At 37.4% G+C, this 26999-nt stretch overlaps 1 protein-coding gene across 7 annotated transcripts in view; it reads left to right on the top strand.

Annotated features, from left to right (window-relative positions):
- DYM (dymeclin) overlaps positions 1-26999 on the top strand; it is a 439642-nt gene that overhangs the window by 157290 nt on the left and 255353 nt on the right. The gene's annotated exons all lie outside the window — the stretch shown is intronic.

Raw genomic sequence — 26999 nt, 5'->3', positions numbered from 1 at the left:
CCCAGCTAATTTTTGTATTGTTAGTAGAGACAGGGTTTCACCATGTTGGCTAGGATGGTCTCGATCTCTTGACCTCGTGATCCACCTGACTCAGCCTCCCAAAGTGCTGGGATTACAGGAGTGAACCACCACATCTGGCCTCACTACTAACTTTCTACCAGAAATTGTTAAAATCCTTCATCCACTTAAGGCTCCATTTTCATTCTCTTTATGGTTGTGCCTTTATCCTTTTAATTACTCCTTTACATTTTACTTTAAAAATTAATAGACTTTATTTTTTGGAGCAGTTCTAGGTTTACAGAAAAATGAGTGGAAAGTACATACAGTCCTCATATATACATTTCCTCTTCAAGTTACCCATTAGCATCTTCCGTTAGTGTACTACATTTGTGACAATTGGTGAGCCAATATTGATACATTTTTATGGACTAAAGTCCATAGTTTAGGGTTTACTCTGTGTTGTACAGTACTAAGGGTTTAAATAAATGCATAATTGCCTCAGATTGGAAGCAAACAAGATGTCCTTCTATAGATGAGTCAAACTGTGGCACATTCATAAAGTGGAATTTTATTCAGCAATAAGAAAAAAAGAGCTATTAAGCCAGGAAAAGACATGGAAGAACCTTAAATGCATATAGCTAAAGAAAGAAGCCAGTCTACAGAGGCCGTCTATATTGTTTGATTCCAATTATATGACATTCTGGAAAGTGCAAAAAAAAAAAAAAATGGAGATGATAAAAAGATCAGTGATAGCCAAGGGCTCAGGGGAAGGAGAAGAGGGATAAGTAGGTAGAGCACAGAGCATTTCGGGGGCAGTGACACTATTCTGTATGATGTAATGATATATCCTGCTGTTTAGCTGTAAACTTGATCACATTTCTCATATTGTTATAAACTTCAGTAAGCATTGTTTTTATTATCTCTTCTGTGTGGATTTACTCTCATTTATTTAAATTGTATCTTATTGTACATTTAGATGGTTTGTAAATTCTTGCTTAAGCATCATTGCAGTAAAACATCTTTTTCCCTGATGTTTTTCTTCTGTAATTGGGATTTTTTTTTCAGATATATTAATTCCAGGGCATTTTGATTAAGGCCTTCAGTTTTACAAAATAAGCCAGTGAAAACTTACATTCCTTTTTTTTTTTGATTTTTGTAAAATATTTCTCTATATTTAACTTGAAAAGTATTTTTTACTTTAAAAATTTTGATGATTTTTTTTTTTTTTTTTTGAGACTGAGTCTCACTCTGTTGCCCAGGCTGTAGTGTAGTAGCGTGATCTTGGCTCACTGCAATCTCTGCCTCCCAGGTTCAAGCGATTCTCCTGACACAGCCTCCCGAGTAGCTGGAATTAGAGGCGCGCCACCACGCCCAGCTAATTTTAGTATTTTTAGTAGAGATGGGGTTTTACCATGTTACCAGTCTGGTCTTGAACTCCTGACTTGAAGCAGCCTGCCTGCCTTGGCCTGCAAAGTTCTGGGATTGCAGGTGTGAGCCACTACACATGGACTATTCATGATTTTTATTTTATAAAATATATGTATATTTTTAGCAAAGTAGGGTATTTTATTGTCCTGGCACTTCCATTATATTTCTAAAAGAAAATACTTGTTTCAGATTTTTCTCCAATATATTGGTTTTCTCTAATTCAGTAGCAGAGTGTTGACACAGGATTCCAGTTACCACTGAGATGTTTTCAGATTGTCAATGACTATATGGGTATTTTGGTACAACAAAATGATATACTATGATTCATTTGTTTTTAAGTTATATTTTTATGTTTTAAAAATTTATTTGTATGTTTTATTTAAGATTCTGGCAGAATTAGAAAATAACTGCTAATTATTTGAAATGTATTTATTTTGAAAGATTTTTAAAAATCATGTCTTTTAGTCTTTCGTGTAGTCAGTGCAGCAGTGGCGTAATATAAGTAATCAGACCATAAATGTTGATAGTCTTTCACAATGGGCAAAGATGGGTTTCTCTGGAAAACATATCTTCATTGTTGCTTCTGAAGTTTATAACATCACATATATCTTCATAGTACATAAAAGTCAATATTTAAGAAATATATTACATTTTCTTACTACAGATGTTGGCATGCCTATTTTTCCCTCCACACATGATAGGCAGGTTAAGTGTAGATCTATTGTGGAATGATACAAATATCACACAATTTTTTTGTGCATGGGAATTTAAATTTATGGAGCCTAACATGTATGTTAAATGATTAAAGAAATAAGTAATCTTCTTTCTTCTTTTTTTTTAAGGCAGGGTCTTGCTCTGTCACCCAGGCTAGAGTGCAGTAGTGTGATCTTGGCCCACTGCAACCTCCACCTCTTGGGCTTAAGCGATCCTCTCACCTCATCCTCCTGAGTAGCTGAGAGTGCAGGCATATGCCACTACACCCAGCTAGTTTTTGTATCTACTGTAGAGACTGGGTTTTGCCATGTTGTCCAGGCAGGTCTTGAACTCCTGAGCTCAAGTGATCCATCTACCTCAGCCTCCCAAAGTGCTGGGATTATAGGACTGAGCCATTATCCCTCACGTTTAAGCAATCTTAATAAACATGATTGCAACGCACAAAAAGAGTGAGTCAAACACAAGAGAGAATGAAGAGTTCTAATAACCTTGGGATTCTTGGGATAACTTCCAGAGATATACAGAAGTCAATCATAGGATATGAATATCTGAATTCCCCCTGCTGGTTCTGTGTGGAGCTAGATGTTGCCTATTAGACTGGAGATGTAATTTTACTCTTATTTTGCGTAAGGTGAAAATGAACTAAATCTGCTTCAAAATTGGGCAAATATTGAAAACAGGTACAATTGCAAAACTGGAGATGAAGGTTACATTTAAATTACAAAAGAAGGCAGTGCACCAGTAGGAAATCTTTGTTAAGAATGTAGTTAAGTGCAGCTGCTTTGTTTGGTGTTTATTTAGTAAAACTTAATATATATCTACTCTTTAACACACTGCCTCCATTCTTAGGTGTATTCTTTAGAGGAATTTGCATGTGTGTATCAGGGAGCCCATATACAAACATTCGTAGCAGCTTTCTTTATAATGGTCTCAGGCTTGAAGCAAGTCAGAAGACCAACAGTGGCATGGATGAAAAGTATTATGTCAATATACGCAGCTGAAGGACCTACAGCTACTCATATAACCTGAATGACTCTTACAGCACAATGTTGAGTGAAAAGCAAATTACAAAAGAACACATATACAGTGTGGAAGTCCAATAGGCAAAACTATATTTTTTGAAAACTGGCAAAACTAAACTATATCATTTAGAGTTTTATCTATAGGTAGTTCTGTGTGTAAAGAAAAGTGAGGAAATGATTATCATAAACTTGTAAAATAATATTTGATAAGGAAGAAACTACCTATCCTTAGTTTATCCTTATTCGGGTGACAGTGGCATGTAAGAAGATCATGTTTTATTCTTTAGATGTCTTTGGTTTGCACGTTGACATTAATTTCTTATTTACTCTTATTTTATATTTTTGTATTCCACCTGCTTTATAATTGTGGAGGAGTCCTCCTCCTAACCCACTTTGTTTTAGTTTAGCAACATTTCCTCTGGCATAGAGAAAGGTTAAGTGCTTGGAAAATGGGATCTAGGGCTAAGCTTATCTGTCTGTGTGTCTTACAGCTACCTTAAGGCTGATGTGATTATTCCGTTTTTATATTTTCCTTTGATACAGCTGAGCCTAGGCATGGAAATGGGGGAGAATAGTTGAGTTGGATGTGTAAGTAGGGGAAGAGGAAATGAGAGAGACCCAGAGAGAGAGTGAATGGGTAGTCATCATGCCTACTTTAAATCTCCATGGCACCTTACAGATTCTAAATGACCTCACGTGTAGGGGGGTATTTTTTTATTTTTATTTTTTGAGATGGAGTCTCACTCTGTTGCCTTCTCTGGAGTGCAGTGGCACAATCTTGGCTCACTGCAACCTCCGTCTCCTGGTTCAAGTGATGCTCATACCTTAGCTTCCTGAGTAGCTAGGATTACAGGCCCCACCACCATACGATCTGCTAGCCTTGGCCTCCCAAAGTGCTGGGATTACAGTCGTAAGCCACTGCACCTGGCAACACGTTTTTTGTTTGTTTGTTTTTGTTGTTGTTTTTTTTTTTTATGTGATGTTTACAATAGCCCTTGGAGGGGAGGTAAGTGGTGCAAGTCAAATGTCATCTTTTTTGGTAATGTTATGTATACTAGTGGCTTTGTTACTGGACCGCACTGCTTACCCAAAGTTAGCCCTGGATCAGGGGTTTCCTCAGTATTGTTCCTTCTGTGGGTTTTCAGAAAGATGTTACCAAAAAGGGGGTCCTGATCTGGATCCTAAGAGAGGGTTCTTGGATCTTGTACAAGAAATAATTCTAGGCAAATCCATACAGTAAAGTGAAAGCAAGTTTATTAAGAAAGTAAAGGCACAAAAGAATGGCTACTCCATAGACAGGGCAGTCCTGAGGGCTGCTGTTTGCCGATTTCTATGGTTCTTTCTTGATTATATGCTAAACAAGGGGTGGATTATTCATGCTTCCCCTTTTTAGATCATATAGGGTAATGTCTTGACATTGCCATGGCATTTGTTAACTGTCCTGGTGCTGGTGGAGTGTAGCAGTGAGAATGCCTAGAGGTCACTCTCATTGCCATCTTGGTTTTGGTTGGTGCTGGCTGGTTTTGGCCAGCTTCTTTACTGCAACCTGTTTTATCAGCAAGATCTTTATGACCTGTATCTTGTGCGCGCTGACCTTTTGTCTTGTCCTGTGACTCAGAATGCCTTAATCTCCTGGGAATGCAGCCCAGCAGGTCTTAGCCTTATTTAACTCAACTTCTGTTCAAGATAGAGGGCCTCTGGCTTAAATGCTTCTGACAGACAGCTTCAAGAATTACAAGTACATGTTCATAATGCCTTATCTCTGGCACCCACCTTTCTCCTAACTTTGTGGCACATGTGATTAGGACCTGTTAGTCTTAGAGGTACCTAGATCTGTGCTTCCACTCTACCTTCGCTGTCTTGTAAAACCTACCTTCTATTAGCTCTTAAGCCAAGAGCTAACACAACTGATGTAGGATTTTTCTTCTCAGTCACTTGGCAAGCTGGGGAACCATGCTGACATGACTTTGCTTACCTGTGTTATAGCTTGCACCGATGTTTGGTGGTTCCCAAGCTCTTGTACCATGCCCAAGAAGAATGGCGACATGCAGGACATTGAAGGATGAGGAGGGCAGAGAAGAATTTTACTGAGCCATGAAATTGGCTTTCAGCAGAGTGGGGTTATAGGAGGAATGCCTCCCTTACCTGAAGGTGGGAAAGTTCCCCCTGTGTGGCTGGGTCCAGGGCCTCTTATGGACTCAGATTGGGAAGTGTGTGCTGATTGGTTTGTGAGTATGCAAAAAAGGTTAAAGTGAAGGCACCACTCCAAGGTGGGCACGAAAGTGTAGAAAACCAATTAGGAAAGGGTAACTATGTGTAAAGTAGGTGAACGGTGGGGACCAGTCTGAAGAAAACACACCAAACAGGAGGACAAGGTCTGAGGATTTAATTTGCAGCTTAACTTTCAGGCTTTAAACTGTCTTTGGCTTAGAGTGAAGTTTCCCCAGGGACCTGCCCGTATCTGCCTGGGCATTTGGCTGCCTCCTGCTGCTCTCACAACCTCTGCTCTTGATTTCATCCTTTACTTGCCCCACTCCCCAATGTGCCCTCAGTTACACAGTCACACACAGTGCATGCACATAAACAATAGCGAAGATTACCAGCTATACCAGTGTCTGTAGCTTTCCTAGAGATAAAGATAGCCAGTGTATGACAAAAGAAAAAAAGTCACCAGGAAAATATAAATATCCTAAGTTTGTAGGTACTTCTCAATTTTACCTTCAGATCATCTGTCTGTCCCTTCCTCTTATAGCCTTAACCGTCATCTCTCATGTTAATTCTTACAGACCTACCTTTTGTTACATACAGGCTTTTCCACACTTTTCTTCTGGAGAGCACTTTTTAAAGCAGCTTTCTAAAACTTGATTGTGTTGGCTCTCTTGTACCCTTTTGGTGTGGGTCTTGTTGATAATAAGATTGTAAAGCCCTCAGTGGCACACGGTGACCACCGTAACTGGTGGCTTGCCTGCCTGTTGATCCTCAACTCCACTTACATGATCCTTCCATTTTCCAGCTGTGCTTTGTGCTACTCTGCCTCTGTGGCTTCGGTCCTGTTGTCCCTCTGCTTAGACCTGCACTATCTCTAAGGAAGCCTCTAGCCACATGTGGCTTTTGAGCATTGAAATGCAGCTAGCTGAATTGATGTGTTCCAAGTGGAAAATACCAGATTCTAAAGGCTTTATAAAAATGTAAAATAGTAAAAAAAAAAAAAAAAGTAAAATACTTCATTCATTGATAATTTTTATATTGATTGCATTGGAATGCTAATGTTATCTATACTGGATTAAATAAAATATATTAATGTAATTATTTTTACCTGTTTCTTTGTAAGTTTTTAGTTGTCTACTAGAAAATTTAAAATGATAAATGTAGCCCTTATTGTTTCAATTGAACAGCATTTGGCTAGAATCTTTTACCTTCTTTTTTGCCTATCAATCTCATCTGTAATCCTCCCAAGCACATATATTTTTTTTAATGTAAAGGCAACATTTTCTGTAGTTTATGAATTAATGAGATGCTAATATAGAGGAACATCTTAACAACAAAGCAAAATGGCCTTGAAAATACAGATAACAAATATATACTCTGTATTTGGAAAATATAGAGAATTATAAAGAAAACTTAAAATAATAATTCTTTGAGCAGACATAATTATGATTAACGGTTTGATATATCTCCTATGTATATGTGGCAAATATACATACATATAAACTCATTCATATGTATATGCATAACAGGTCAACTTCAGGTATGTAATTTTACATATGTGGGGGCATCTCTTGTGCTCAGAAAGTAATATTGGCAGTTACTCGTGTTTTATACTAAGGTTTTTATACTTTATTAAAATAACATTTTCAAGTTTATCCTTTCCTTTAGCTTTTAAGTTTAGGCTAAATTAAATTGAATAAATTTTAGCAATAGCTTTCAAGAGGACCTTTGATTAATATTCACTGAACTCAGGTTAAACAGACTGAATCCCATGTAATTAATGTCATTTATAAACTTGGCTAATTATATCCATTAAAATGATAAAACTGCCATTATAAATTTGATATGTTAGATTTTCTTTTTAATGATTTGACTTGTCTACCCAAAGCATTTCCTATTCTTAACAGTCATAGTATATCCAATATAGTGGATTTCTAGTTCTTTTTTATTTTGGTATTAAAATATAAAATATTTTTTAAAAATATAAATATATAAAATCTATAATATTTTGGTATTATTTACAAGCTTTGAGTTTTGTATGTCTTGGTGCTGCATGCATTCATGCTGTTTTTACTTAACACAGGGTTGGCTGGCTCTATACTGAACCATTCCGTTGTTTCTGTGATAGCTAAGAATTCTGGGTCCATGCCCTCTGGATATGGTTGATTATGACCCTCCCATGCACCCATGGGTTCAAGTTATATTAGTACTTTATTCTTCAGGGAAATTTATGTTGGCCAGTGTTTCTTAACCTTTTTTTCCATTATTGTGGTGTGGATCACGTCAGTTCACCCCACATTGGGTGCCAAACACTCAAACACAGAGTACAGTGAATAAATGGGCTGGGGAGGTTGTCACCTGCTCTCAGAGGATGATTGAAGCTACCTGACCCCCAAATAGCTGTTCCTCCTCGCATTTATTGAGTATAGATTCAATAACAGAGGTTCTAAGTCAACACGCTTGTGGATAATTAACATCGTTAAAAGAGTGATTTTACAAATGATAAAAGGTTTGGTTCAGGGACCCAGAGCAAACACCATTAACGGCTAATTTCCCTGGTTGACCTCCCCCCAAGACAGCCATCTGGCTCTCAGGTTACATAAATAAACAAGCTAGTTAGAGTCGAGACAAAGGAATGCGGGGTAAACAGTCTTAACTGGGGAAGCTTCTATTATCCCTAATCTTTACCCTATGATTTAATGATCTAAGGTAAGAATCAGCCACCTTCAGCCTGTTCCATTATTACAAGTTAGGAACACCTTTTGGCCTTCCAAAAGGTATGAGACTATATCTTACTACTTTCTGTAATATTTCCCTTAATATTTTACCAACCACCTTGAGTGGAATTCCAGCTCATTATCATTCCCCTAAGGATCCTTTTTGGGTCATTTTTTCCTAATTCTCATTTCTCCTGCAATGGCAGGAAATTTTAAGACCACAGATATACTGTGTATTATGAACGTGTATTATGTATCTGTGATTTATACATTGAACAGTTAGGTTAAAGATTTTTAGTTTATTGAGATGAAGTCTCACACTGTCACCCAGGCTGGAGTGCAGTGGCGCAATCGTGGCTCACCTGCAGTCTCCACCTGCTGGGTTCAAGCAATTCTTCTGCCTCAGCCTCCCAAATAGTTGGGATTACGATGCCCGTCACAACACCCAGCTAATTTTTTATATTTTTAGTAGAGGTGGGGCCTCACCATGTTAGCCAGGCTGGTCTCAAACTCCTGACCTTGTGATCTGCCTGCCTCAGCCTCGCAAAGTTCTGGGATTACAGGTGTGAACCACTGCGCCTGACCAAATTTTTTTTTTAAAGACAGGATCTTGCTCTGTTGCCCAGGCTGGAATTCGGTGGTACATCGTGGCTCACTACAGCCTCAACTTCCTAGGCTAAAGCTATCTTCTTGCTTCAGCCTGCTGAGTAGCTGGGACTACAAGCACACACCATGACACCCAGCTAATTATTTTTTTTATAGAGACAGCATCTTGCTGTGTTGCCCAGGCTGGTCTCAAACTCCTGGCCTCTAGCCAACCTCCTGCCTCAGCCTCACAAAATGCTAGGATTATGGATATGAGCCACTGCACTCATCCCAAAAGGTTAGTTAAAATAAAACAAAACAAACAAAACAAATAAACCTCCCAATCACATTTTCAAGTTTGCCACCTTTGAGAGAAAATTCACGGCGTAAGCAAAAATCTGCAGCCCTCTACTTAGGTTGAGCCAGTTTTCTCCAAGTATACTTTTTACACCTGGATTGCATTTTCTGTCCTTTTCATACCTTTCTATCAGGCTTGGACATAACTCTCATAGATATTTAAATGATACTGAATCTTAATCTGCATTTTTTTAAATGCTCTTGTCTAACTCTGCATTAATACCACCAAAATAATGCTAATGACGGTATAGTTTTAAAAATCCTGTCTTGTTTATGTACCATTATGGTCTGTTTTCCCTGCCATTAATATTTCTTCATGAATGTTATTTTAATGGTGTATTATATGGATCTACCCAAGTTTATTTAGCCTTCCCGCCATGGTTGGTCATTTTGGTGGTTTTCAGTATTTTGACATTCCAGATAACAGTTGAATGAAAATCTTTCTATATCACATTGCAGTAGAACCTGCCGGCTCCACTCCCATGGGAGCCTTACTACCTGAGCAGGAAGCCATTGGACCAGTAGTTGCATCTGCCAGAGACCCTACAGGAAGCAAAAGGAAAAATGGTTCCCTCATTCTTTTCCCCTTTCAGTCTCCTGCCAGTGTCTCCCATTGTCAGACCCTAACCTGAAGCCAGCAGGCAAAGTAGTTTTGGGCATATAGTTTGCAAGTCTAGCTCCCTACAGTACAGATCATAGATGGAAATACCATCTGTCTCTATCTTTATACTGTATACGTGTGCATAAGATATATATACATGTGTATGAAGTGTCTGTTTATATAAAATTTTAAAACATTGCATGAAGAGCTTTCAGAGTTCTGAAATTTAAAAAGTAAGTTTAGCTATAATTCTGCCTCTGTTTGAAAAAATATAGCAATTTTTGATCTTTCTCATTCTTTTTCAGTTTTTGTCCCTAGATATATGTGTAGATTATATTTCAGCAGATTATTATAGTAGTTATTGTTTAAAATGTTAAGTAATGTCATTGTATCTTGTCAGAACATTAAGGGTACATTATGAAAGTCAAATTGCATATTACAATATTTTTGAAAAGTTGGAGTCCTACTACAGAAAGGTGCAGTTTAAATCCAAGCTGTCACTTTTATTAGTTTTAGTTCATGACTTGGTCACATCAAGAAAGGAGGCAAATTCTTGCTGTCAAGCAGCTGAAGTCATTTTCCTCCTTTTGGTCCCATAATTAATAGCACATGTTTTGAGGCACCCTGTTGCTTGTATTTAAAGGGAGGATGGTAGGGTACTTCTGCCAGTTTTTATGTTGTTAATGAAGCTCACTGGTTTATCTGGGCACAGTTGTTTCTTCTGATCTAAGTTAAAGAAAGGACATGAAGGACAAGGTATGGAAGGTAAACTATCTTTTCTGTCACATCAAGTGAAAGGGCATATTTTTGGGACACTTGCAAAGTTTTATTCAGATGAGGTGTGGCAGTGACTGCTAGTTGTGTTACTTCCTCATTTGAGCTGACTACATGCACACCTAGAATAGACCATATTTCTCATTCTTTCTCGCAACCAGCTGTGGTCCATAGTTTGGCCAATAGAATGTAAGTACAAATAGTATGGGCAAATTTGCTGGTAGAATTCTTAAAGGGAGTACATGTTCTCATCTTTCTCCCGCTGACTTGAATGAAGATGTGATGGCTGGAGCCGGTTTAGCCATCCTGGACCATGGATAACCTTAAGAATGGAGACAGTCCACAGTGAAGCAACAAGAGAAAAGGAGCCTGGCTTTTGACCATCATGAGGCAATGTGCAAACTCTGTTGCACTTACTTTTGAACGTTTACTGAAGCCATTATCATACAGATCTGTTGTAACTCTCCCTAATCCTTACACTAAGATATGATAACATATAGTAGATGAAGGCAAGACCATGATATAATAAACTAGCTTTCTGGGTTGGATTATTTGTAGAAGTAATTATCAGAGCTTCATAACAAGCGGAAGAGAATGGGATGAGAGAGAACTATGCATTAGCCTTCTCCCTTTCTGGGTATCAGTTTGTGTCCTCAGTCTCTCAACATTTTCGTCATACTCTTCACAAAATAAAACATTTAAATCCAGAGTAGAAGAAACAGCAAAAACTTAGCGAATTACATGAAGAATCTTTTTTGTTGTCATTAAACAGACCCTGAATCTTGAGAATCATAGTAATTCACAGGTTGTTGAGAAAGCTATCTGAGTGCGCTTTAAGCTTAGCCTTTAGAGCTGAAGAAGATGAGTGCATAACTCATTTATGGATCGAGGCGTTTGTTAGAAGCCAGTTACCACATGCTCAGGTTTTATAGTTTATCATATAAATGCACATTTGAAGTTCTACTTTGGTAAATATATCCATGTTTGTTTTATTACTGAAAAGATATAATCACATGCCAGTTCAATTACTTAATTAACTTCCATGAATTCCTTTTAGAAAATTAATGGTCCAGTAAAATGTCATTCTGTGGTTTTCCTTATTCCTAGTGCATCACGGGCTATCTCCAAGAGTTCACACATCCAGTTTAAGAAGCAGGACAATATGTGAATTGTGCCTAAAGGAGTTTCTGAGCCAATTGGATTTTTCTTTCTTTTCTGAGTCATGTGGTATATTACAAAAAACATAAAACCTAGACTTAAGCCTGCTAGTTTTCTAATCTTAGAAGGGGAAAAAATAATTAAATCTCTACTTTTGGGTAACTTTTGTGATCTGAAGTTTTAATTTGTTGTGTTATGTCTCTGCTGTTCTTTTACTTCTGAAAATGCCCTGTCAGGCTTGTTGGACCTTCTTATTCTATTCTTCATGTCTCTTGGTATCTCTTAGTTTCCATTTCTCTCCCATCTGTGTTTTGGGTAATTTCCTTGGATTTATCTTTCAGTCCACTAATCTTCTTTTCAGCTGTGTCTGATCTACCATGAAATACTTTTATTGACATTTTCTAATGTTTGAATTATAATGTGTATGCAATAAAGTACAAATCTTAATTGTACAACTTGATGCAGATCTAAGTAAGAGATTAAAATGAGGCCTTGTAATAGACTGTTGGTAAATGAATGAAGCTGGTACAATGGAAGTTGGTGGTTACTTTGTCATGAATCATTTATTTGGCATGGTGTTTAGGAAGCTAATTAGGATGGGTTGAAGAGAGAAAGGAAGTCAGAGTATAGGCAGAAAAATAAGGCAGCAAATGGAAGGGGCATGGATTCTAGAGAGGTTTTTTGGTTTTGACTGGAAAATTTTACATGTTTGTACACTGTGATAGGAATAATTCAGCTTAATTCAACAAATGTTTATTAAATGCCTATACTTCATAACACTTACAAAGATTGATATCCTAAAGATAGGAGGAAGGATATTGGGGTGAAGGCAGAATATGTACATGTTGATACAGGTGAGTGTGTGGTCTTCAGGTGGAAAGACAAGGTAATTAGCTTCTGATAGATTCCATCTTTCAGTTAAAAAGAGGTGAAAGTCAGCTAAGTATGAAGATTAGGGATTTTTGGTAAAAGTTTAAAGAGAACAGTAGGAGAGTCAGGTTTCCCTAGGGACTAGGCCAGTGTAGTAGATTGCTGTGCAGAGCTGGGGGTCACTTGACATTTGTGGTGATGAATTTAAAGTAAGAGCAAGTGAAATGGTTATGTTGTTCTTCAGCTATATGTAACTTCCCTGGTACATGGAGCTGATGGCGAGTTGGATTCAATAAAAGTTAGGGTTTTGCCAGGCAAATATGATGGAGGAAAAGAGGAGTGAGGAAATTTGGGAAGGCATTTGCAAGAAAGTGATGCCAGTACTGATCTGCAGAATCCTAGTTGGGCAAGTAGGGAAGTGAGGACATAAAAATGGCGATGGACAATGAGAAAAATAGTAGAGATAACAGAGCGGGTCAAAAACTGAGTCCGGACTAGAGGAGATCACCTGAATGCTGCAAAGTGGTAGTTAGGGAGTGGAATGCGTGAATTCAGAATTGTAGTGGCAGTGCAGTTACTAATGGAGAGAATGTCTAGGCAGGGTGAGAACAAGGGGCTAGGTAGCTGAGGTAGAATAGAGGAAGTGAGTAAGCAGATGGAGGACTTAGAGGTTATGTGGTTGGGTGCCTTGTCTACAGGGATGTAGAAATTTACAAAATGAGCATGGGAGTAGTGTGGAGGGAAAGACAGTGAGCTAGGTGCTCAGTTTGTCAGAAAATGAGCAGGAGTGATGGTGATGTCTGCAGATGACTCAAGCAAGAAAGGTTGATGGATGGAGTAGTCTGATGAGCTATTTCAAGGTAGCTGGGGTGTTTGAGGAGAAATGATTTGGAAGCAGTAATGAAGAGCCATCTCCATGGTACGTGGCTTGTGGAGAGAGAACTAAGAGGTCACCAGTTGAAAAGCCTTCTGAGAAAGAGCTGTCCTCAGGGGACATCCAGGTTTCTGTTAGATCAAGGGTGTTCAAGGAGGCTGAGGAGGGTTTTTTCCTAATGAAAAATATGTGCTCCAGAGGGCTCAGTGGAAAGGTTAGAATGGGGAGAACTGTGGGCAATAGACAGGGCTACAAAGCATAATATGATAATGTTGATGTTTTGAGGGGAGGGTAGGTAATGAGTTCTGATTCTAGCCTTTGACAATTTGTCAGGGCAAGACTGTTGGCCTCCTGGCCAGGGAAGCAGGTGTCCTACCTGAAGGGTTCAGAGCCTCTCTTATATCCTGCTGGTTCATTATATTCTAGCAGGGGAAAGATGTCTGCGGACTATGGTCTTAACAGTCATGCATCACTGTATTGTGTAGAGAGAACCCACATCCATCTTTGACCATTTTGAACTTAATAGAAACTTAAAACTAAAAAAGCTAGAGATGCATCAGTTGAAGACTATGACCAATATAAAACCAAATGCATCAATCACAGAACACCCTTCTTCCAAACTACAGGAATTCCAGACACTTGTGGTGTGTGTTTGTGTGTGCATGTATGTGCATGAGGAGCTCTGCCACATAAACAAGCATTGCATGCCTAGCAGCCAGACTCTTTTGTAGGGAACTTAGTTAGGATGTCCTGTAAATTCTAGTAATTTTCCCTCCTATGTATATGAAAACTAAACGCATATCCCATAACTCATTTAGTAAATTAATACTAAGTTGGTAGTAATCATAGTAGTAAAAATGAAAATGAAAGATACATACTTTATGCCTTTCATTTGTATGAACATAGGAAAGCACTTGAACTTTTGGCCTGTCTGTGGTCCTTCAGAATTCTGCAGTGGAGCATCCTGTGGGAAGCACTGTCATGTGGGTGCCTCACAGCCTGCCCTCTCTCTTCAGCCTTACCTCCCTGCACAGCTCCAGCCAAAGTGCTATGTGCACCAAAGGATCACCTGACAAAGCACCTGACCAGCTTTGTCTGAATTATTCCATACACTGAAATTCCTCCTATCCACCTGCAGATCTGTCTCTCTCCAGCACACTCCAGGTCACAGGCAGCCTTCTTTGGGAAGCTCTCCTGGAGTTCCCTAGCAGACTTTGTCCTCTGCATTCCCACAGGACTTTTGTAAACCTCTCATTATATGGTATTAGAATGATATTCTTCTTTAAAATCAGAGGCACCTTAAATGTAGTGACAACAATTTATTCATTGAGGAATTTGAACAGGCCTGGCAAATAGACGGTTCAGTGAATGCTTGTTGAAGGAATGAACCATAAAGAAAAGAGCAAAATGCCTAAGAGAGATTGCCCCTTAGGAGAAATCAGGAAATGCAGATACGATACCAAGATGAACAGAAGGCAGAAGCGCCAACAAATCAAACCAAGCAAACACAAAACCACAAAATTGCATCTTTCTGGACAAGTAACTGTTTCCTTTTGGATATGGGGTTCTGTGGATGAGGATGAAGGAGTGGAAGAGAATTCTGGAGAGATCATTTGGTTTTGGAGTAGGAGAGGCATGGCCTGGTGGTTGAAAGAGCCAGGTTTAGAGTTGGACCAGCACGGTGCAGATCTGCGTAGCGTTCTGTAATATAAGGAACTTAACTGCTTCGAGCTTTAATTCTTTATGGATGAAATTGGGTATATAAAAATGCATCATGAGATTTCAGTGTGGTAGTTTCTGTGGGTCATCATTAAATAGCAGAAGCTGCCGTTTTTCTTCCCCCTTCTCCTCTTTCACTTACCTCTCCCACTCCCGCCTTGAACAGTTCCTTGGATATGATGGACTTTAAACTTTATGGATCATGTATCCCATCAATATAACCTTTGAAAGCAGCACACTGATTTAGGTGAATTGACTTAGAAATTATATAATGCATAGTTATATTAATATATATGACATCTACAGATTGACATTTTTCCAAGGATAAGATTAAATACAATTTTTAAAGCATTTAAAATTGTGTTATTAATAAGAAAATCTTTTATATTGGAAAAACCATTAATTATCTGAATGAGTTTTATGACATGCTTTGCTAATCATGATGGCTTCATGGTATCATTGTTTAATGTCACAAAGAACAGTATCTATTTAGAGCCATATATATATATATATTTTTTTTTTTTTGAGACAGAGTCTTGCTCTGTTGCCAGTTGGCATAATTTCTGTGTATATTCGTGAAGACTTGTTCTTATTTTAATGACTCCAAAAGATTTTCAACTCTTACCATTATATAGCATTTTATCTTGCATATATTTTTTCAGCTCTACTATAGAAAGGATGTGACATAAATATTTACTCGGTCTCAGCAGAATTGGCCTCATTTCATGGCTCCAGATTATCAGACTTCACTGATCTAATATTTGTGGCATGGATGTTGAAGAATCAAAACGTAGAGCTCAGTTTTTTAAGAAGAATTTTATAATGGCTATAAATTGTTTTGCCAAGAGGCAGTTTGTACAAAATAACGACTTTAAAAATGAGCAGGCTTTTCAATGATCATAAAATGTGCTGAATGTGCTATTTTATACCTGTTTATTTGTGAACTCAATTTTTCCATTACATTTTTAGTGTTTATACCTCAGATTATTCAGTGCAGACAGATGTGTGTGGACTGAAGAACACCTTTGATTTTAGGATATAGTCATCATTTCATGTCCTCCAAAGACTAGATTTTTTAAGACAAGTATCTTAGTTTCTCTGGATGACATTAAAAGGTAAATTTTAATATTTTCAGGCTGAATTGTGTATCTTTGATGGCTGTTTTTGTAATGAGCATGTGCTTTGGGTCTTTTTTTCCTTTAGTCAACTCCATTCCCACTGGAACCAATTTGGCATCTGTGAGAGTCATCATTTTAATGTGTGCTCTATCCATCCACCACTTCCTTTGGTACAAAGAGAAACATAATGACATTGAAATGGTTCTTTCAAAAATTCTTTCAAAAGTTGTAAACAAATCTCATCAATAAACTATTTTAAGTAAATTTTGTTCTTAGGAAATCTGTTAGTTTTCCTTTCATCCTAACTCTATATTCATGAAAAGAAAGTGTCAGAAAGAAATTTTGAATGCATGTCTGCATTTGTGGAATTTTAGACCTCACTTATTAGACCACAAGTAGTGTTCATAGCAACATGCTATTAACACATTGAAATACAACTTCAAGCCATGCAGGATTGTTGCATAGGTACATATATGGCAATGTGGTTTGCCGCCTCCATCCCCGTCACGTATATCTCACATCTCTCCCCATGTTATCCCTCCCCAACTCCCTACCCTCCACTGACCCTCCCTTAGTCCCCCACCCAGCAGACCCCAGTGTGTGATGCTCCCCTCCCTGTGTACATGTGTTCTCATCATTCAACACCTGTGTATGAATGAGAACATGTGGTGTTTGATTTTCTTTTCTTGTGTCAGTTTGCTGATAATGATGGTTTCTAGATTCATCCATGTCCCTACAAAGGACACGAACTCATTGTTTTTTATGTCTGCATAGTATTCCATGCTGTATATGTGCCACATGTTTCTTGTCCAGTCTATCATCCACAGGCATTTGGGCTGGTTCCAGGTCTTTGCTATTGTAAACAGTGCCGCAGTGAACATACATGTACATGTGTCTTTATAATAGAACGATTTATAACCCTTTGGATATATACCCACTAAAGGGATTGCTGGGTCAAATGGAATTTCTATTTCTAGGTCCTTGAGGAATCGCCACATTGTCTTCCACAGTGGTTGAACTAATTTACACTCCCACCAACAGTGTAAATGTGTTCCGATTTCTCCACATCCTCTCCAGCATTTGTTGTCTCCAGATTTTTTAATGATCGCCATTCTAACTGGCGTGAGATGGTACCTCAGTGTGGTTTTGATTTGCATTTCTCTAATGACCAGTGATGAGCATTTTTTCATGTTTATTGGCTGCATAAATGTCTTCTTTTGAAAAGTGTCTGTTCATATCCTTTACCCACTTTTTTGAAGGGGTTGTTTTTTTTCTTGTAAATCTGTTTTAGTTCTACGTAGATTCTGGATATTAGCCCTTTATCAGATAGGTAGACTGCAAAAATGTTTTCCCATTCTGTTGGTTGCCGGTTCACTCTAATGATTGTTTCTTTTGCTCTGCAGAAGCTCTGGAGTTTAATTAGATCCCATTTGTCTATTTTGGCTTTTGTTGCCAATGCTTTTGGTGTTTTAGTCATGAAGTCCTTGCCTATGCTTATGTCCTGAATGGTTTTGCCTAGGTTTTCTTCTAGGGTTTTTGTGGTGTTAGGTTTTATGTTTAAGTCTTCAATCCATGTGGAGTTAATTTTAGTGTAAGGTGTCAGGAAGGCGTCCAGTTTCTGCTTTTTGTACTTGGCTAGCCAGTTTTCCCAGCACCATTTATTAAACAGGGAATCCTTTCCTCGTTGCTTGTTTTGTCAGGTTTGTCAAAGACCAGGAGGTTGTAGATGTGTGGCATTGCCTCTGAGGCCTCTGTTCTGTTCCTTTGGTTTATATATCTGTTTTGGTACCTGTACCATGCTTTTTTAGTTACTGTAGCCTTGTAGTATAGTTTGAAGTCAGGTAGCTTGATGCCTCCAGGTTTGTTCTTTTTGCTTAGGATTGTCTTGGCTATGTGGGCTCTCTTTTGGTTCCATATGAAGTTTAAGGTGGCTTTTTCCAGTTCTGTGAAGAAGGTCATGGGTAGCTTGATGGGGATAGCGTTGAATCTATAAATTACTTTGGGCAGTATGGCCATTTTCACTATATTGATTTTTCCTAACAATGAGCATGGAATGTTTTTCCATCTGTTTGTGTCCTCTCTGATTTCCTTGAGCAGTGGCTTGTAGTTCTCCTTGAAGAGGTCCTTTACATTGTTTGTTAGTTGTATTCCTAGGTATTTTATTCTCTTTGTAGCAATTATGAATGGCAGTTCATTCTTGATTTGGCTCTCTTTAAGTCTGTTATTGGTGTATAGGAATGCTTGTGATTTCTGCACATTGATTTTGTATCCTGAGACTTTGCTGAAGGTGCTTATCAGCTTAAGGAGATTTTGGGCTGAGACTATGGAGTCTTCTAAATATATAATCATGTCATCTGCAAGGAGAGACAATTTGACTTCCTCCTTTCCTGATTGAATACCTTTATTTCTTTTTCTTGCCTGATTGCTCTGGCTGGAACTTCCAGTACTATATTGAATAGGAGTGGTGAGAGAGGGCATCCTTGTCTAGTGCCAGATTTCAAAGGGTATGCTTCCAGTTTTTGCACATTCAGTATGATATTGGCTGTTGGTTTGTCGTAAATAGCTTTTATTATTTTGAGATATGTTCCATCAATAACTAGTTTATTGAGGGTTTTTAGCATAAAGGACTGTTGAATTATGTTGAAGGCCGTCTCTGCATCTATTGAGATGATCATGTGGTTTTTGTCTTTGGTTCTGTTTATATGGTGAATTATGTTTATAGACTTACGTATGTTGAACCAGCCTTGCATCCCTGGGATGAAGCCTACTTGATCATGGTGGATAAGCTTCTTGATGTGCTGTTGCAATTGGTTTGCCAGTATTATATTGAAGATTTTTGCATCTGTGTTCATTGTGGATATTGGCCTGAAGTTTTCTTTTTTTTTTTTTTGTTGAGTCTCTGCTGGATTTTGGTGATTCCATTATTTTAAAATGGAATTTTATGAGAACCAGTTTAAACCTAGGTGGTAGGATTACGCACAGTGAACGACCATGTGTCTCATTTTGTGAGAGAGAAGGAAGGAGAGGGTGTCTGTCACCCCTGTTGCATGGCAGAGCTACAGTCTTCCCTCAGAATACCTAGGACACCGCATATGACGGTGACTTCTTGAGAGATGGACTGAGTGCAGGTGCCAGTGTCAGGCTGGATTGTGTATACTGCTGAAGCTTAGCTGCTGCCTGTTTCTAAGATGAAAAACAAAGCTCTAATATTTTCTTTCCTCACCTGCTTTGGACACTGCTAGTGTTAGTGTATGTTTATTAACTGCTTGTTGAAATTAATTGAATGCTTTGGGAATATTTTTTTCCATTTCATTAATACTTTCAGATCATTCCTATCACTTCTATTTGCATATTTCACATTTACTACATGTAACTTTCTTTTGTTCATTACTTGTGTCTTGGGAACCTTCTTAATTATTTTTAAGGAGCAAAGGCATACACATTTATTTAACATGTATACATGAAGACCCCTTGATTCATTAATTTGAAATCCTTTTTCAAATACTTATGTGTGTCCCTTTAGTTCAAAGATTTTAGTTTTCCAGTGCTTCCCAAACCCCCATGTTAATCCTTTCCTTAGCTTGATGACTTTGCTATTGTGAACTTTAAGGTTTGAGACACCATGCTTCATAACTCAGGCTTTCTTCTTGGTATTATCGATAAAATCAAAATAGGGTTTTGGGAAGAAACGCTATCTTTCCTTGAATATTACTTTCAACTAGGGAGTAGTAGTTAGCCAAGTATTCTGTTACCTTTGGCCCATAATGATCTTGCATAGAACCAATGCTTAATTCCCAGAAAACTAATAGCCAGAGACCTATATGGAAAACATGACTTATTGGAGGTAGGAATATATCTATAAAATGTACTTTATTACGTCTGATATAATTTGGTTTATATTTACTCCTCACAAGTAGAGCTCAAGTTCACTTGATGTTTGTTTGTTTTGTTTGTTTGTTTGAGACAGAGTCTCACTCTGTTGTCCAGGCTGGAGTGCAGTGGCACGAACATCAGCTCACTGCAGTCTCCGCCTCCCAGGTTCAAGCAGTTCTCCTGTCTCAGCCTGCCAAGTAGCTGGGACTACAGGCATGCACCACCACGTCTGCTTAATTTTTAGTATTTTAGTATAGATGAGGTTTCACTATATTGCCCAGGCTGGTCTAGAGCTCCTGAGTTCAGGCAACCTGCCTACCTCATCCTCCCAGTGTGTCCTAGGATTACTGGCATGAACCACAGCGCCCAGCCTACTATGTAGAAACTTTTATTTGTAGTTTCCAAATTGATTCTTTTTGGTTACTATATTGTTAAAGTTAAGAAGTATATTCTTTATGTTTTTGAATATATTAAAACATAATACTATATACTATAATAATAGTATATTAGTATAGATTGTTTCTGACAAAATCTCTTACATAATTCAGGCTTCAATCTTGATTTTTATTTGGAGAAAGAATTTCATATGAATATTTTTACATAAAATGTAAAAAATCAACCTGCAAAAATGTAAAATTTTGAAAATTCTGGTTGATTTCTTAATGTAATATAAAAGATTGTGCTAGATTCTAGGAGTACAACGGAATCAAACCATGGTGAAGGAGGAAAGGCCCTCTCTCAGGGAACACACAGTTTAGCAGGAAAGATGAGTGTGCTTGCCAGGGCTGTGCAGTAGTGGAGGGTGGACCGGGTGTTGCAAGGTTAAAGTCTATATATTGCAGAGAAACTGTTTTAGACACAAGGCTTGTTTTGTTTCAAGAAGGAGTCTCTGGTGGTGGTATACACTGTCAGATGCTTAGAGGCTTGTTTATTTTCCTAAAGGGTAGCATTGCCAAAATTTCAGCCACATCCATGCAACTGCCATGATTTTGTCTTATATGGGTACCACTTGAATTCCAGTTTACTTAGTTCACTTTAGAATGACTTTTTTCAAAATTTTAAGCATATTATTTAGCTTATTATTAAACTATGTGGTAAAGTCCTTGACACTTCTGAGATTGATATGCCAGTTATATGTTATATATATGTCTAATATACATAACTATTAAAGATTGTTTTAAAAGTTTTCCTGTGCTTACATTATCACTGATCCATGTACCATTGTGGGAAACACTGCTTTAGGGGATGATGTGGGGACATGTGGAACGAAGTTTCTGGGAACTAGACATGGACTTGTTTAAAGGAAGGATTGTCTGTCCCTCTGAGCTCGCAGCACCCTTTCCTATTTCATGGATCATAGTCAATTGGTTTATCATTTTTGCATATGTGGGTGAGGTAGGATTTATCGCTGAGGACACATTTGTTTTGTTTCCTTTTTTGCTTTACATTTTAATATATTACCTGGCTCATCTAAGTTTCTAACAAATGTTTATTTTAGGGATATGTACACCAAGAGTTTTACTGAGACAATTGAATTCTAGTGTCTTTCATCATTTTTTGTTTTTGAAAACATGTAAACAGGAATCAATCTTTATAATTATTGAAATATTTCAGTGAATTTTTTCAACCTTTTGGTAACAATTCTATTTTCTATTCTTCAAGGAATTAAGCTTTGTAAAAACCTGAATATGGCGTATATTATGCCAAATTATAAGTCAGATTCTGACAGATTTGAAACTATAAAGGTGGATAAAATGTTTTATGATGCTATGAATTAAAAAAATTTTTTTTTCTTTGTTCCCCCGTGTATTTTTTTTTTTCTTTCTTTCTTTCTTGAGATGGTCAAAACATTCCTTTTGGGAGACAGGATGGGTTAGTAATATCATGTTGTTTTGTGTTAGGAAAATTGAGTTTGACCGAAAACTGTTTTAGGAACTAGCAGTCACTGGATATTTCAAGAGTGCTTTAAATGTAAACACATGTAAAAAAGTGAAACCGTTAGTGACCCTTTTGTCCCCTTTCCTAGCATTATAACATGATTGGCTGTGGGTCAGGGTTGTGTATGTTACTGTTTTATATTCATTTCTTAGGCTAGCAAAAGTAGGTATTGGAGACCGTGTTTTCTTAACATATAAGATTATTACATAGAAAAAGTGATAGTTGAGGATTATGCCTTTTAATAAAGATGCAACATCAAGTGTGATTTTTTTTTTTCTAATAACACCAACACTATTTCTTTTAGGGAACATTGTTGTTCTAGGGCTATCTATTAATTTTTTTCTAACAAAATTTTGTTGTTTCTTTTGCTATATGTTCATTTTAGAAATCAAAGTATTTTGATGAGGAAAAAAAATTACCTAACATATAAACATAAGCACTTTGTGCATGATATATATCCATCATCATTATCATCTTTTTACAAAAAGGGGTACATACTGTGTTTTTCTTTTTCTTAATGGCAAACTTCTTTTATTTAAATGTAACACATGAAAAGTACATAATTAGCATGTAGCTCAAGTAATTCTTATAAATTGAATGTGTTCAGTCAGGTGAAATAATTCTAGCATCCCAGAAACCTCTGTCAAACACTCTCGTATTCACTCTTCCTTCCCAGCCACTGAGGATATCACTATCCCAACTTCTAACACTCTAGGTTAGTCTAGCTTTGTTTTGAACTTTATATTGATGTATTCTTTTTTGTTTGACTTCTTTTGTTTGTGAAATTCATCCACATTTCTGCATGAAGCATAGTTTATTTGTTTTTATGGTTACACATATTCGATTTTAAAGACATCTCATGTTTTATTCTTATACTGCTATGTATATTTGGCTTATTTCTAACTTTTGGCTGTTAAAATAATGCTATGTCATTCTTAAACATTTCTTTGCATACATGTAATCATTTTCATGGGTATAATAATTACTAGTATAATTTCTGGGTCCTAGTTATGCACCATTCAATTTCAATAGTTGCAACTAAACAGTTTCCCAAAGTAGTTACACCAGTTAAAACTCTCACTAGAGTATATGTGAGACCTGATTGCTTCACATGCATACTAGCACTCTTTTTTTTTGGAGTGGAGAGGGTAGAACCAGGTTTATTGAGGTATAATTTGTATACAGTAACGTTTACCCTTTCTACTGTATTGTCCTGTTTTAACAAGTGTGTACAGTCATGTAACAACCACCATAATCAAGATATCAAACCCTTCCATTACCCTGAAAAGCCTCCTTGTGTCCTCTTGTGGTCACATTCTAATCAACCCACCCTCCAATATGGTTATACAATGCAGATGTCCACCATTTAACATCGGTAATTCATTCATGAAAATCAGACATTCTGTTAAAAATGCTAACCTGAAACCTATTTTGTTTTAAATTTTAAAGTATATGTTATGACCCAAAATAAAGCCAATTTTCTAAAACACACTAAGAAGCCTATTTTTAAGTAAGTATCACATTTTTATGTAAAGTGCTTAAAACATAGCATCTTTTTATATGTTTTCAAATTTTATTTTAGATTCAGGGGGTAGATGTTCAGGTTTGTTACCTGGATATATTGTATGATGCTGTGGTTTGGGGTGTGAATGATCCCATCACCCAGGAACCGGGCATCGTACTCAACAGTTTTTCAACCACTTCTAGTATCCCCCAGTGTCTATTACTGCCATCTTTATATCCACGAGCACCCAATATTTAGCTCCTACTTACAAGCTTGAACTTGCAGTATTTGCTTTTCTGTTCCTCAATTAATTCTCTCAGGATAATGGCCTCTCGCTGCATTTGTGTTGCTGCAAAGGACATTATTTCATTCTTTTTAATGGCTACATAATATTCCATGGCATATGTGTGCTACATTTTAAAATTCACAATTGATGGGCACCTTTGTTGATTCTATTTATTTGGTAGTGTTAATAGCATAGCAATGAACATACAAGTGCATATGTCTTTTGGTAGAATGATTTATTTTCCTTTGGGTTTATACCCAGTAATGGGACTGCTGGTTCAAATGGCAGTTCTGTTTTAAGTTCTTTGAGAAGTCTCCAAACTGTTTTCTGTAGTGGCTGAACTAATTTACATTCCCATCAGCAGTGTATAAGCATTTCCTTTCCTCTGTAGCCTTACCAACATGTGTCACATTTTGACATTTTGATAATAACCATTCTGACTGATGTGAGATGGTATCTCATTATGGTTTTGATTTGCATTTCTCTGATGATTTGTGATGTGGACCATTTTTCATGTTTGGCTGCTTGTATGTCTTTTTTTGAGAAGTGTCTGTTCATGTCTTTTGCCCATTTTAAATAGGGTTATTTGCTTTTTGCTAGTTTTATTGTTCATTATAGATTCTGGATATTAAACCTTTGTTGAATGCAGAGTTTGTGAATCTGTCCTCCCATTATGTAGGTTGTCTGTTTACTTTGTTGGTTTTTTTTTTTTTTTTTATTTCCAACTTTTAAGTCCAGGGGCACATATGCAGGATGTGTAGGTCTGTTACATAGGTAAACATGTGCCGTGGTGGTTTGCTGCGCAGATCATCCCATCACCCAGGTATTAAGCTCAGCATCCATTAGCTATTCTTCCTGATCCTCTCCCTCCCACTACCCTCTGCCCTCCGACAGGCCCTAGTGTGTGTTGTTTCCCCACATGTGTCCATATGTTCTCCCACTTACAAGTGAGAACATGTGGTGTTTTGCTTTCTGTTCCTGTGTTGGTTTGCTAAGGATAATGGCCTCAGCTCCATCTATGTTCCTGCAAAGGACATGATCTCATTCCTTTTTATGGCTGCATGGTATTCAAAACACGGCTTCTTAATCAAGTAATGATTGTTAATGAACATCTGTTTTGTAGGTGGCAACATATTCTCTTCCATTCTGGTCTCCCCTGCTGCCCTGCCCATTTTGTTCCCCTTGCCAGAATTCTGTTTTAACACCTTTTCAACTTTTACTTTTTAGTGTTTAACACTCAGCAAAATCAAGGGCTCAACATGAAAAGTCTTATGGAGACACATTTAGTGTGTGTGCAGAGTAGTAGAGAATGGCTCACACTGGTTGTGATGCTGTGATGCTGTCTTAGCACCAACATCTGAGACATAGATCCACTTTGTTTACACTCAATTTAGTTTTCAAAATGTCAAGTTATATCATACCAATTGTATTTGTAATGAAACTTGAGTCCCCCCCTTCCCCGCCAATATGTTATTTTTTAAATACTGTGGCATTTTGGAGATATAAAATATTACTTTATATAAAAACATGGGTTGAAAAGCATTAAACTGAGTGACACATTCTAGGAAGTTTGGATATTAAAAAGTAGGTGACATTCTACTGGGAAAATGTGAACCTTGTTGATGTTCTGGGTGATAATGTGTGAATTTCTAACTGTGAGTGTGGTTCACTATTATGTTGATGAGTATGTGACAATTAACCAATTTCATCTTATATTTTAAGTACAATATATACATTTTCATGACTTAAGATGAACAGCCTTTTAGTTTGATCTTTGTGTTCATTCTTTAGGATAATTATAGAATTAGGGCTTGGTAGGCCAAATAGCCTGCATTTTTACAAAATGCTTTTGATTCTCAGACTGTCCCTAATTACAGTCCTACCACTAGTGGCTGAAAGTTCTTATCTCCTAGTGCCCTCATCAGTGTTAAAGTATTACAACATAAAATACAGAATTAAAGCCAATTAACATCTATATTTAGAACTTTGAAGATAACATGCTTTTCCTTTAAATAGCAAATATAAAATTCTTATTACTTGTACACTTTAAAAATATCCTTCAGTAAGTACTTTGTGAAGGAATAAATTAAGTTTATAAGTTGGAGCCCTCTAAGATTTATAGAATGTGAAAAAGAGACAGCTCTTTCTCTTCAAGGAGTCTACAGGAAGACTTGTGTATGTATAATAAACATAAGTATAGTCCAAGTCAGACGGTGGTGCAGATGATAATAGATATAATCAATGTGCTGTGAAAGAAGAGAGGAAAGAATAGTTATTTTTTGCTTTGGATTAGAACGAATGACTGTGACTTGGACCTTGAAGAATTTCCTAAGCAAGGAAAAAGGAGAGAAATGAGAAAAAGTTTTAAAAAGAGAGGAAATAGAATAGCATTCTTGGTTGAATCTAAACATGTAAAAAGCCCATACATCAATGATCAGTTTATTCACTGATAGATCTCTGAACCTTACCAGTAGTCATGACATTTAGGTAACTTTTCTTATTTCCCCCGGACAAACTCACTGCAGTTTATTTATCTGTTTGTCTCTGTTTCATGTTAGTTTTTCCTTTAGACTGAAAGCTGCATGGGTAGGGCATTAGTGTATTTTTGGTTTATCAGTGTCTAATCCAGTTTTTGCACTTTGCTCAATCCATAGCAGGCCCTTAATAAATGATGAATTGAAGGTATACAGGTACATAGGCAGCAAATACATATTTGGGCACAGCAAGCTTCCTCTGTGCTAAAGTATAGATTGGTCAGGACCCATGAAAGAAATCCACTTTAAAGAGATTAACTGATCATCTGAAAAATATTTTTTTTCCATATAAATGCTTCTAACTGGAAATAGAATGGTTTAGGGTGCAGGTGCAGTGGCTCATGCCTGTAATCCCAGCACTTTGGAAGGCTGAGATTGGCAGATCACTTGAGGCCAGGAGTTTGAGATCAGCCTGGCCATCATGGTGAAACCCTGTCTCTACTAAAAATGCAAAAAGTTCCCGGGTGTGGTGGCAAACACCTGTAATCCCAGCTACTCGGGAGGCTGAGGCAGGAGAATTGCTTGAACCCAGGATGTGGAAGTTGCCGTGAGCCGAGATCACGCCACTGTACTCTAGCCTGGGTGACAGACTGAAACTCAGTCTCAAAAATAAAAAAAAGAACGGTTTTGTTTTTTGTATTTTGACTGTATCAGTGTCAATATCCTGCCCTTGATAGTGCATTATAGTTTTAAAAGATATTACCATTAGAGGAAGTTGA

Source organism: Sapajus apella, unplaced genomic scaffold, assembly GCF_009761245.1.
Source record: "Sapajus apella isolate SASKATOON/1434 unplaced genomic scaffold, GSC_monkey_1.0 scaffold109, whole genome shotgun sequence".
Lineage (NCBI taxonomy): Eukaryota > Metazoa > Chordata > Mammalia > Primates > Cebidae > Sapajus > Sapajus apella.
Note: the sequence above shows the minus strand (reverse complement) of the source record. Positions and strands in the feature narration are given on the sequence as shown.